Below are 13141 nucleotides of genomic sequence, written 5' to 3'. Positions count from 1 at the left end.
CAACACTTCTCACCTTCTTCCCTTCCACCCCTCCTTCATCCTGGCAGCAAAACACACACATGTATCAAACTAGTAGGAAGCACAGTTTGTTTTATTTTAATGGAGGTGTTCCTGCTATCATTAGTAGGGTTTTTGCGTACGTCTGTGTCACAGTAATTCATACGAGAGAAGTGGTGGGCGGACTCACTTGTTGTCAGGTGATCGTGAGAGCGTAGATCACAGACCACGTGAGAGAGAGAAGCAACGACAACGATCATTTTCAAAAGAAAAAAAATGACAGTAACAAGTATTCACTTTAAAGACTGACAAGGACAGTTCTTTATTTTATAGGGAAATGACAACAGAAAGTCGTTAGTCAGAGAGAATGACAGTAACTGACAATTCTTCATTTTTGAGAGAGAACGACAGTCGATCTTTAGTGAGATAACGAAGATGGCAAATCGTTATCTTAGAGAGAAACGACTATGACAATTCTTTGCTTTAGACAGAAAAGTATTGACATTGGCAATTCTTTATTTTACTGAGCAAAAGACAGTGACAGTTGTTTATTTTAGATAGAAAATTATAATGACACAACTTTTTAGAGGATGATAAGTTTTTATTTTAGAGAGGTTTGAAATGAACACTATCACACTTCTTGGATGATGATTGATGATGATGATGATTATGATGATTTCTACTACTTGTGAGATACTTCATATACTGTGACCACTTGTCTTGTGAGAACACTTGAAGTCTGCCTACAAACTTTTCACATGGGTTGCGTGCGCCCTGGTTTATGCAGAAGAGCACTTGGAGGGGTGGGCGAGGGGACTGCAAGTAGCAACGATTTAAACTATTCTTCTGGCTTTATCTGCTCAAACATCTACATCATCGTAACACAAGATGATCCGTACGTGAACAAATGCTTCCTGTGTCTGACACTATCAACAGGTCATGTGAGTGTCCGAAGTTAGTAGCCAATGACTATAAAGTACACACTCCTTACTTCCTATACTACAAGTGAGTAGTTGGTTGCCAAAATATGTACCAAGCACTCCCCATCCCTACCTCCGGCTATTTACAATAAGCCCCAACTAGAAAAGTCGTAGTTGAGTAACTAATATTCTTCTAAATCTTGACTGATACGGTGAACATGACTCACGCACCAACGTGGTCACACGAATACAGGTGCGTGCTCTCTCTTACTCACACACACACACGGATTAACAGAAACATGCACGTACACACACATTCGGACACACGGACATGCACGCACGTTGACTAACAACCAGAACAGCACAAGCACAGAAAGAAATCCACTCAGCTTATTTCTTGCCTTGTAGTTATTCTGATTAGAAATGTCTCTTCCTGTTCCATTTAGATTATAATCGACAAGCCCTGAAGAGGAAGCTGGTGAGTGCGTGCGAACGTGTGATTGAGAGCATGTATGAAAATTATGTTCCTGCACAAGAACTTGTGTATATGTATGTGTGTGCGAGTGTAGATGCGAGCAGTCTTACGTTGCCTGCAGGCATCCTCCTCGAGCTTCCCTGTGTTGACTATAAGGAAATATTCCATTGTGCGGTGATTTAAACAAATTTTGAAGTTTAGAAGTGTTTTCTTCCTTATACTTATTGCCAAGACTGCGCTTTACTGCAGGTGTGTATGAGCGTGCGCACTCGCCCTTACTGCTGTTTCAGATTGTTCAAACCCACCCCTCCCACCCACACACACAGGTGCGACATTTTTCCCGCCCTCCTGAACACCTTCACAAACAACACCGACTACAACGGAGTTAGGGAACCGAAAAGGCAAACACATTTACAAAGCTGTTTAAACTTGATTTTTTTTTTATATAGACATGTAGTTTACCACACTGCTTCGTGGAGCTCCGAAGAGCAAATCTTTTGGCAACGGATATCCTTGACACTTGCATGCACGTCCTTGAACCCTCCGCCTGCTCTGTCAGCCCCTGGAATTGTTGTCCGACCTCCGGATGCAGACACTCGGACAGAACAAGACCTTGATCGTCCTGCAGCTTCGTTGTTTTCAAGCAGTCAGAGTCATGAAGTGGCTGTAGGTCCGTTTGTCTTTGCCCTTTGCACTCTAGCCATGTTAGCTGCATGTCCAATGTTGGGTCTGTTTGTTTGCCTGTTGCGATAACACGTTATGGGAAACAACAACAACAAAAGTTGAGCGAAGAAAAAAATTTAGATAATTCAAAAAGTGAGCAAAGCAGTTGGGGGGTCTGTGTCTTGAATGCATATTTATCTGGTTATTTTTCAAAATGAATTAAACTTAAGATGGTATAATACTCCCATTTAGTATCCGCCCCCAGCATTCCTTATCCATTTTTAGTTCTAATAATTTATGAACAGTTTTACTGTTTGTTTAGTCATTTGTTATCTTTTCGGGGACGGTACCTAGAAACCGGAGCGAAACCCGTCTCCACCATAGATACGAGAAGACATTTAGGGGAGGGAGGGGGATGGACCTATCTAAGGTCAGTAGATAACTTCCTGGAGTAAATATAGATCAGGGACATATACACCTCTGATCCCTAGTGTAAACAACTACTTATTATTAAACCGTTTCGTACCATGAAAAGAAACGAGGGGATTTTTACAAATTATTTTAAATTGTAATTTCTATCTTTCGTTTCCTGTTTTTGAAATTTTTCAGTCTGTCATCTCCTATCAGATTTGAACGAGAACAAGTGAGTGTTTAAATAAAGGTGGCAGTGACCATGTCTTCGACTAAAAGAGAGTTTTACTATTCCAGGATGGGGGTTGGGGGCATAATTATGTACACTGTACGAACAAGATAAGGAAACTAGAGTTTGATGGAGCTCTTTGCAGATAGGATGAAATTTTGCTATGAACCTTGAAATCTTTTCTTATTTCTGGCATCGGTCATTTTCCACACACACTCTCTCACTCACGCACGAACGTATGCAAACACATTTTATGAGCACAAGCAATGCATCCACATCTATGTGGTAAAATAAGTTAACACGTGTAGCCCACGTATTCAGAACGTACACATCTAAATGTAATGCGAGGGCTTACACGTACATGGACAAACAAGTCAAGCATTCATACACATCGTGCACGTTCACTCAAACTCGTGCTGACATACAAACACATTTGATGCGCAAATACGAGGCAAACACATTTGCACGCCAGCGCGCGCGCACGGGGAACTGAACTCGTTTCCGTTGATCACGTCGTACACACATCGCGTGTCACTCAAAAACTGCTGACTCCCTCCTCAGAGAGCAGACATCACTGGTCGCTATTTGAATAACCAGAACTAAAACCATCAGCAAATATCCCTGAAGTTATTTCGCTTACTCCATTAAGGAAGAATGGTTTGATGGGAGGTTTGTAGATGGAGGGAGAAGAGTGGTCGGAGGGAGACAGACTGTTCGCCGATATTGTGCTTGGCGTAGTGAGGGATGCAGACGAGGAAATGAAGTTAGGCAGAGGAGAGCTGATGGGAGAAATTTTTGGGGGTAGGGTCGGTTAGACATGCAGTTGATAACGTAGCAGCATTCAAAGAACAGAAGCCCATAATTGTCATTCCTGCCAACGACTCGCACGTGCGAGCATACTCCTGGCCCTCCCTTCTCCCACCCACCATCTCTCTCTCCCGATCTCTCAGACACGCGCAGGCAGCCAAAGTGTTTACGTCTAGAGGTCTCGCCGCCTCCTGGTGCTTGACTCCACAGACCGGGGTTGTATGTCTGCGACATGAGACATCGGGGCCAAACACAATGCAAAGCTCAGTTGTCCACCCCACACCACCCACCACACCTACACCTCCTCCACTTTGTGTAACGATTACCTGTAGAGGAGGGTTAATTCGTTGTGTTTCTTTGGACGGTCTTCGGCTCAGGTCCTCTCCCCAGACACTTTACAGTGCAACCACGGACGTACACTGGAATGTTGGCAGACACCTTTTTATTTCTCGCTGTTGACCGTTAGAACGGGGCTTTGAGAATGAGCTTCCGGTTTCGCTGTCAACACGAAAAGGAAGAGAAGACGATGCGAGCTCTCGCGTTGACGGAGGTGAACATTTTCAAGCTTTTTATGATATGTTGTGTCTGTTGGTTAACTGACTCAAAGCTGCAGGGAACGAGGTAGTGGAGATGACGACCTTTGATGAAAAGAAAAGAGTATAAGCAAAAAAAAACCACACACACACACACTCACGAAAATCTACTGTAGACAAAAAAAAAAAAAAAAAAAAAATAAATAAATAAAAAGTAAACTCCGTATGGCCCTTGACTTGCTGTAGTTTCAGAAGTCGGCTTTCAAAATACTCACCGAGACCTGACAGTTAACCACTCGGAGAGAGGCTAAGCATGGGTCTCAGCAGACTGCCAGCAGTCCAACCGATGTACGTCCGTGGTGCAGCGCTCCGCTCAGGAGGGCGATAGAGCGAGAGGGCAAAGCCCACAGACGGGCTTCCTCGCTCTGTCAGGGACTTGACCTCCGGCATGGTAGGCCAGGCCCTTGGCCGACCTGTTGGCTCGAGACCGAGTCAAGAGCACGTCGACCGCGCATGTGCGCATGCTGAGGCAGGCCATCCTCCGCAGGGATGAGCGTGTCTGCATGGTTGCAGAGTGGTGGGCTTGCTGTTTCCCCATGTTCCCTCGGTTGTTTTAATGCTGGCAACAGCTTCTCCTAAAAGAACGCGTGGTGCGTAGGAGAACGTGGCGTTTAGTGTATGTGCGCGTGGGTTGTACAGACTTTGTGCGTGCATGCGTGTTGGCGATATTTTTCTTCGTGGTGTGGTGAGTGTGTCTGAGCGTTTCTAGACGCGTGTATGTGTGGCGTGTGTGGGTGTGTGGAAGGGGGAGGACTCGTTTGCCACCAGCAGATACTGCGGGACATCTTGTTCCTCTTCTTATTATGGTTCTTCTTGTATTTCCCGAACGCAAAGATGCCAGCGTGTGTCCATTAATAGCTGAGCAGGAACAGTTATTATCGGTGAGAATTTATCCTCCTCCTGCACGTCATGTTAATCGTGTTTCTAGTGGATGGCGCGATGGAGGGAATGACTGACAAAGTTTGCTTCTCCGAATACACGGTTCAAACCCGACCATCCCGTCGAGACTGGCTTCTGAGTGACTGCAATCTGTGCCAGAGGTTTACGCCAGAAGCACGATGATCGAGTCAAATCACGGAGGCGAGACTTGCTGATTTATTTTATTTTATTTTTGCTACAATCTCTACTTTACAAGTGTATCAGCAGGTACCACTCTAACGTCACAAGCGGACGGAGTATGAGCCTGTAGATAAGTGATGTTTACGACAGTTTCACTGATGTGTGACCAATACCTTCATGCACTTTCTTTGATCTTTCCTCAAAAAAAAAAAAAAAAAAAAAAAAAAAAATCTGTAAAACAAACAATAAAACAAAGTTAGTTATCAATAAATCATTATTACCACCACTAGCGGAAGTAGCAGCACCAACGTCAAGAGCAACAACACCATCTGGCTAAGTGTCGGATGTGATTTTTAGTTGTCTCGTTACATTTGTTTGTTGACATGCTATGTCCCATTTTGAGTTCATGTTTGGATAGTTACATTGCATTGCACCTACTGAAAAGTTGGGAAATGTGCTATAAACATCTACTGTAGTAGTATTATTCGGCTTATATTAGCCCTAGGACAGATAATAAAAATGGAACAGCCTGCCTCTTTCCCTCCCTCCCAATGAGCTTTCTTTTCGTTTTCTTATGCTTTTTCCTCTTTCTGAAGCTATTAGCGATTGACACAAAATGGTAAAGCAACTGGACCTGGTGAAGTTTAGCAAAAATTCACCAACCTTATCTCTATCTCTTTCCACACACTAAAAATTGTGTACATTATTTTAGCACAGGCATTTACCCTGACATTTAGCTGTGCAGTTATTTTCCGTCCTCTGCTGCTATTCGTCTTCGCAGTCCAGTCATCTGCCAGGGTTATCCAAGGTCTACACCTTCCCTCCCTGCCTTACCTGCTGGAGGGTCACCGCCAGGGCAATGTATTATCCCCTAAATCTACGCAATTTCAGAGCACGTTCTTCGGTGGGAGTTTCCTTCATTATTTCAACCAGGGGAGGAAGTGTATTCCCGCCCTGTATAGGAGTTATTTTTTTATTACACCAGTAAATATACTTTGCTTGCCATCCTTTATTTCATAGTTTATTTTAAACGTCTCAGGGGATAACACGGGTTGCTAAGTCAGTTTTATGTAAAAGCAGTTTTATAAACTGTAACCCTGACATCTTTTGGGTTTTAGAATAAAGGTTGTATCTTTGTGACTTAGAATACATCATTATTGTACTTGGATCTTTTCGTTCACATTTTTTTTTTTTGGTATTTAAATGTCGTTTCTTTGCATACAGTCGGTATTACACGTTTTAAAAATTCTGCTCTTGCTTCAGTCGATCTATCTGTTGAAGTCAACCACTCGAAAATAATCGTACACATCCACAAAGATTCAGAGATCAGACCTCTAATATTTGTGTGTATGAGGAACATTTTCTGTTTGATATATAAATATAAGTGTTGGTTAATTCCCTGCATCTGCTAATTCTCTTCCGCGATGACTGACTTCCGTGTATATTTGTGTATCTGGTCACCACGACAGTGAGACTGCCACTTCCACTCACAGGGCATTTTCAGTCTTCAAAAGATGTGTGACATTTCCACTGCATTTTCAGTCGTCAAAACGAGTCTGACCTTTCCAGCTGCATTCGAGAGCGAGGCTGACATTTTCGGTAACCGGGTAAAATTTCGTCCGTTAACGCACGGGAATGTTTTCAGTCGTCGGTACAGTAGAACAATCATTTCGCGAGGTTTTCCCCTCACTTACTCAAATTTAGCGTTATTTCTCACTTCCTGTCTGAGTAGTTTTACCGGAAAAATTTCCGATACTAAATTCCAATTCCCACCTACCACCAAACAAAATGGCTCCCTTTCATTGGGGGAAAAAAAAAAAAAAGCTTGGAAATTCCTGATTCCTTATCTTGGACTTCGTGTCTTCTCGCCAACCAGCAGGACAGGGGCTCGATTTGGTAGCAATGGGTCTTACCTATGTGGAAATGCATGGCAGCAGGTCTTAGTTAGTAAATATTTCCCATCACAGACATCGAGAACTGGAACTAGTGTCACGCATTCGTGCATTTCATGGCTGGTCGTCCCAAACGACCGACAAACAGACCAGTGAAGTATGACATTCAGACATCCCCGACGACAGGGAGCGGCGAACAGTCGAGAATCGTGTAAACGAGCAGACGACAGGACAGGCACCTCTGTGGAGAAGTGTGTCACAAGGAGCGCCGACCAGGGAAGTATGAGGTTAAAATACTGTAGATGTAGAGTTAAAATTCAGCCCAGATTCCTGTTGTCGTTTGTTTTTTTTTGTTTTTGTTTTTTTAAAATAAAGCGGTTACTTACTGTCAGAATATATAATGGTATCCAACTGTCAGATCGTATTATCATGTTGTCACAGTGTGCGTCGAGCAGAGAAAGAAGACATTAAATACGGAAGTCGTAGTCTTAATTCTTTTACATGTGCGCCGGCTTGTACAATCTAATTTATTCTAATACAAAGTAAAGAAGGGTGGATATACTTATTAAACATAGTAAATGCCAGCGGAGACAAGATCTCTTAAAAAAAAAGACACAGATGGTATGTGTAGGCATCCTGCTGTGAGAGAATGTTCGACTTTGTAGGTTTGTCATGTATTGGTTTGCGGAAATAAATCTGACAGGCCATACCTGTGTACACAGCTGAAAGAGGCAGACAGCCATAATGAGACAGAGTGGTTCGGGAACTGTCCTTTCACTCTCTGAAAAATAATGGGGGGGGGGGGGTGAGGGGTGATTTAAAAAAAAAAAGAAGGAAAAAAATGGAAAGTCGTCCTTCATATTTATTTGAAAAAGGAGCTACATTTTCATGGCGCCAAGTTGCTTTACGAGGATTTAACATTTTTTAAAATCCAGTAGTAACCTGGTCACCTAGAAAAATCATGGGCAGTTTTATGTACGTAAAGTACATGCAAAAAAACTCACGCCAGCCTAGACATGTAAAATGTTCGCAAAGCAGTTAACTCAGCCACAAAATGCACAAAACTAGCTTTAAAAACCGAACTTTCTCTCTTTCACAGGTCAGGACACGCTCGGCGAGATACAGTCACAGTTGCTGACTCCAGCCTACATTCAAACATACTTCCCCAACAGCCATCCGGCACCCTCCCGCCACCCCTTTCCCTTCATTCTCATTTCAACCATCGTGAGCAGCTCACCTCATTCACTCCCGTTATCTTGTCAACAGAAGGCCTTTGATGTTCTCAGTTTTTAGCAGTGCGGGTCCACTCTTGCTTTAATCATCAGCACTGACCGACTTTTGGTCTTGCATTCACGTTATCTTGTCAACTGTTTTCAAACAGTTTTTCAGCAGTACAAGTCCACTATTATTTTAATCATTAACCTAGACCTTGGATAAATATAGAACTTTTTTTTTTTAGGCTGGCCACAAAATACGCTTTGATACTGATACTGATAATGATAATGATCAAGCTGGCAATAGCAACAGAGGCAGCAGTTAGCAACAAAGTAACAGAATGAGCAAGTGGCAGAGCTTAATAATTGTCATTATATATTGTTATAATTGTTAGTGACAATGGTTGAAATTGGACCCGTAAAATAAAATGAACATGCACCAAACACCACTTGACTAGAGTTGACAATAGTTATCGCAGTAAAACTTGTTTGTCTGTGCCTCACAATACTGGAGGGGAAAAAAAAAAACAACACCGAACAGAGCTATTCATCTATTGTGAATGAGTTTTTCGGTTGTTGTCGTTTGCTCGGTGCTGTGTTCTCACCTTGATGGCCCGCAAGTCCTGTTCTTTGTGTGCCCTTGTTCGCAGTGTTTGTATTACTGCTCTGGCCGACTGGCTGTCAGGTTTCGACTTGGCTGTTTACCAAACTTTTTACCTACTTCAATGGTAGGAAAGGATTGTTGGAGAAACAGGCAGTGCCAGACTGCTAACTTTTGTCCGAAATGTGTTCTTCATTGGTGCCATACATACTGTCTAGCTAATCTTGCTTTTACCCTCGACTAGACGTAGTAAGGGGTGGAGGGTAGCAGAAAGATGAACATTGAGATTCATTTATGAGTAAATGATGAATGAAGTAAAAGATGAAAAACAGTATTTTGTTTCCTAATGGAAATAATTCTATCTGAGAAAAGAGCGTTAAGAACATCCCCAAACACACCTTTGTTGATAACTCGTGGAACCACTAGTTCTCTCTTTCTGGATGACTAAAGATGGATGGATAGACTAATGAATGACAGGCCGACGAACTTGCAGACTAAATGATGGACCAGCCGATGAACAAGTGGACTAAATGACAAACCTGTTAGCCGCTGGTTTGAATGACTGGCTGACTGACGGACCTGACTGTCGAACTAGCTGAATGAGCGACTGAATGAACTTCGACGCATTGATGAACAGACAGATTTTTGCATGAAAGGTATATAAATTGCCGATCACCTCCAGAAAGAGAGATGGAAGTCAAGAAAGAAGAATGGAAAGAGAAGATGTAAACACTTTCCTTACGGTCGCCAAGCCTTTCGGAAACTTAGAGTTGAAAAACACACACCCAACACCCAGAGTTGTTTACGAACCACAAGTCATTTGATCGGAGTCATCCCCCTCCCACTTCACACAGACACTCAGCCCGGACACAAACTACCTGAGTGCACCCAGAGGACTCAAGTGCGATTCCGACAAGGAAATCGGTACTCAAACTTTAAAGGCGTGACTCCAGACATCTTCAGGAACGATCCACATTATCCCAGTTTGTGGTTTAGAAACATTTGTCCGTGCTTTATCGGTACCCAATCTCTCTCTCTCCCTTCCGCCTTCTAGCTTTTGCTGGAGTGCACCTCCTCAGTTTGTATTCGCATTATATCTTTGTTTATCTGTTTGCTCCGCACGCCTCTTTGTAATCTCATGATCACTGTGTGTGAGAGAGAGAAAGAGTATGAGAGTGCACGCGCGTGTGTGTCGGTGTGTGTGCAAGTGTGCGTTTGTAAGTGTTCGTGTGTGGCCCTCTCTTTCTCTCGTTTTCCCAACCTGCACGCACGCACGCCCCATGCACTCTCGTCACTGCCATCTTGTTGACCCGTGCACGGGGCGGCCAGCCTCGATGTCGGTAGCGGCTCGGATAACGACGGTTTAGTGGCGGTGGTGACAAACGAGTGCCAGCTCACCGGCCCAGTCACGACTACAGCCACACTCCCCTGCACAGCGGCATACTGACACATAACCTTCACCACCTGGGCCCAGCCGGCACCTTCTTGGCACTCCTCCAGACTCTCCTCCAAAGTCTCACTCAGGCCCCTCCAAAGTGTCTCAGCAAACCCTCTCTGTGCTCTTGTGTTCTGGCTAGAGCCGCCAGCCTGTGGGATTTCCTCCCGCAGATAGTGCCACGAGGTTCTTCGGTGTGCCCTCATGTCCACTGTGCCCTGGTTCAACCCGACTAGGCGATAAACCTCGCAGAAGCCAGTCACAGCTCCAGCTAGAACAATAACACAATCCCAGCAAGAACAATAACAATGACAACGCCCAGAAATAGCAGTTGTCGTTCTTGTCGTCGGCTTTAGCAGAAAATGTAAATATTATTGTATGCTGTGTGCCCCGAGAGAGCATTGAAGAAGTGTACATGCTTTCAAGTTTTGCAGCCAACGAAAACAAAGAGTGCAGACATCCCGTGCACTGGCTAGAGAAACCATTGTACACTACAAGTGTGCAGATTGCCTCAGTCTGTTCTTCCTCGTTATAAATATTTTATTTTCTTAACACTGATTTTTTTTGTTTTTGTTTGCTTTGGTTTTTTTTTTAATTGTTCCTCTGTGCATCGACCCTCTAATAACCCTTTTCTATGAAGAATAAAAACTAACAACAAGAATGTGAGTGAACTCAGGGCGGCAGCAGGACATAATATGTAACACCGTTCGGCTTACAACAGCTTATGTTTCCTCCTCCAGTTCAAATATCAGCCCGGGTATGTGGAGCAGTCTGTCACTCTTACATGTCATTTATGCAGCTCGGTATTATGTCGTGTCCCAGCGGTGAATACATAATTCAAGTGTACATCAATATGTAGCAGCACACATCCACTAATGGGATTAATCCACGCAGTCTAAGCGGGTAGACAAAGCGGGTAGACAAAGAAAAAAGAACGAGTAGAAAGAAAAAGAAAAGAAGAAGGAAGAAGACAACTAGAAAAATTAGAACTGGAAGGAGAGGAGAAGAAGAGGAAAAGGAATAGAAGGAAGGGGGGGTGGGTTGGTGTTTTACGCCGTGCCAGCAACTGAGGCTATATTACGGCAAGCAGCCAGCCCTGTAAACAGATGCCACGTGCAGAGAAAGAACAGCGTGCCCGAGACGAGAAATGAACTCTGGGCAGCCAACTTTCACTGTATTGGTGACAGACGCTAACCGTTGCGCCACCGGACCGCTATAATAGAAGGAAGAGGAGACATAGAGGGAAAACGTAGTAAGAAAGAGAAAGAAAATGAATAGAAAAGGAACAGAAAGAGAAGGAAGAATAGAAAGAGAAGAAGAAGACAGGGAAAAAATGCTTAGAATGAAGATGGCAGGAAGGAAAACAGATCCAGAAAAAAAATAGAAAGAAGTGGAAGAGGAAATAAGTAAAAGAGAAGAAATAGCAGGAGGAAAAAGAGAAAAAAAAAAGCAAAAGACGAGAATGATGCGGTAGATATAATGCAGGAGAAGAAGAAGAAGCAACATCTTCTACTCAGCCGATCCCAATTCATGCGTTGTGCGATGACATCATCGTTTCCGCTCGCTCAGCACCGCCAGTCTAGAGAATACCTGAGCCTTTCCGCGTCAGTGAACACGTCTAACCGCCCTCCTAGACAGTTGGGGAGAATACAAAAGTCCACGAAATAAAAGGAATGGAAGAGCTATGCGGGTGTGTGGGTGTTAAACGTAGGTGAATGGGCGTGGAGCTGGGTGCAGATGGCTAACCGACAAAACAAAATACAAAAGCATATATATATATGTATGTCAGCATTCCTTCTGCTCACTTGGCCTTGTCGCCAGGTTTCATTGTTGGATAAAGCGATATAATGATCTCTCTCTCTCTTTCTGTCTCTTTCCTTACATATAAACATAAAAATAAACATACAGACACCTCATAGAGAAAGGTGAGAGAGACACACATGCGCGAACATAAAGATATTACATATTAAATAGATATGCATGCCCTGAATGATAAAAAAGACTTTATTTCACACAGCCACACACCCACACACAGCCGTGTTTAAATGTTAACGAGACATGGATATGGGTATACATATTATGGTGTATATATATATATACACACAATTGTAAAAAAAAAAAAAGTCAATCCCCCCCCCCCCAAAAAAAAAAACCCGCGATCATGCGTAGACAATCTTTGACACTCGTTTAGGCAGACGACCTACAAATACATTTTGACATGAACATTTCTCTATGTTCACTCTATGTTCAGTTGTCTGTTCTAGCCGGTACTGACTTTTTCTTTGGACTCTTCACATTAGCCTCACCTTTCTTCCAATCCATCTGTCTGTAAGATTGCTGTCTGCCTGTCTGTCCGCATAACCTCTTGCGGTCTCGCTACCCCCAACCCGCTTATGTTTACATATTTTGTGTTACAATATCATTCCTTCAATCACACTAAACTGAAATCGAGAAAACAGACTGAATAAATATTGAATTCCCAAAGCCTCTTCGTCACATACAACTCTTTGTTTTCTGCATCTGTCTTTTCTTCTTTACTTTCTTTCGTTTTCCTTTCTTTATTTTTTTCTTTTTTTTCCCAGGGTAGTAACTACTAAATGTTCGCGATTCTGCAATATTCTGGAGTCGTGGAAGACTGAATGTAAGGGAGGTTGAACCATATGCTTCGTGGAGCTCTTATCTCAGAAAGTCAAAAAGACGGAAAACGTTAAATGTTTATTCAATCCCCAGCGATAAACAGAAATCGAATAAGGAAACGACCATGGCCTGGCTTGGGAGCTGTAAAGCTCGTCGTTGATAGACCAAGTCGGCACTGAAAGTAAACCTGCCTCTTATCTTGCTACAG

The 13141-nt window shown here is 43.2% G+C and overlaps 1 long non-coding RNA gene across 1 annotated transcript; it reads right to left on the bottom strand.

Moving 5' to 3' along the window:
- Positions 1-1810: 1810 nt before the first annotated feature.
- LOC112572963 lies at positions 1811-5820 on the bottom strand. The gene is made up of 3 exons (XR_003101116.1): positions 4311-5820; positions 3829-4140; positions 1811-2133 (listed from the first exon to the last, which is right to left on the bottom strand). It is a non-coding gene; the product is annotated as an uncharacterized LOC112572963 (long non-coding RNA).
- Between the last annotated feature and the right edge of the window lie 7321 nt (positions 5821-13141).

This window comes from Pomacea canaliculata, linkage group LG9 (assembly GCF_003073045.1).
Source record: "Pomacea canaliculata isolate SZHN2017 linkage group LG9, ASM307304v1, whole genome shotgun sequence".
Classification (NCBI taxonomy): Eukaryota; Metazoa; Mollusca; class Gastropoda; order Architaenioglossa; family Ampullariidae; genus Pomacea; species Pomacea canaliculata.
Note: the sequence above shows the minus strand (reverse complement) of the source record. Positions and strands in the feature narration are given on the sequence as shown.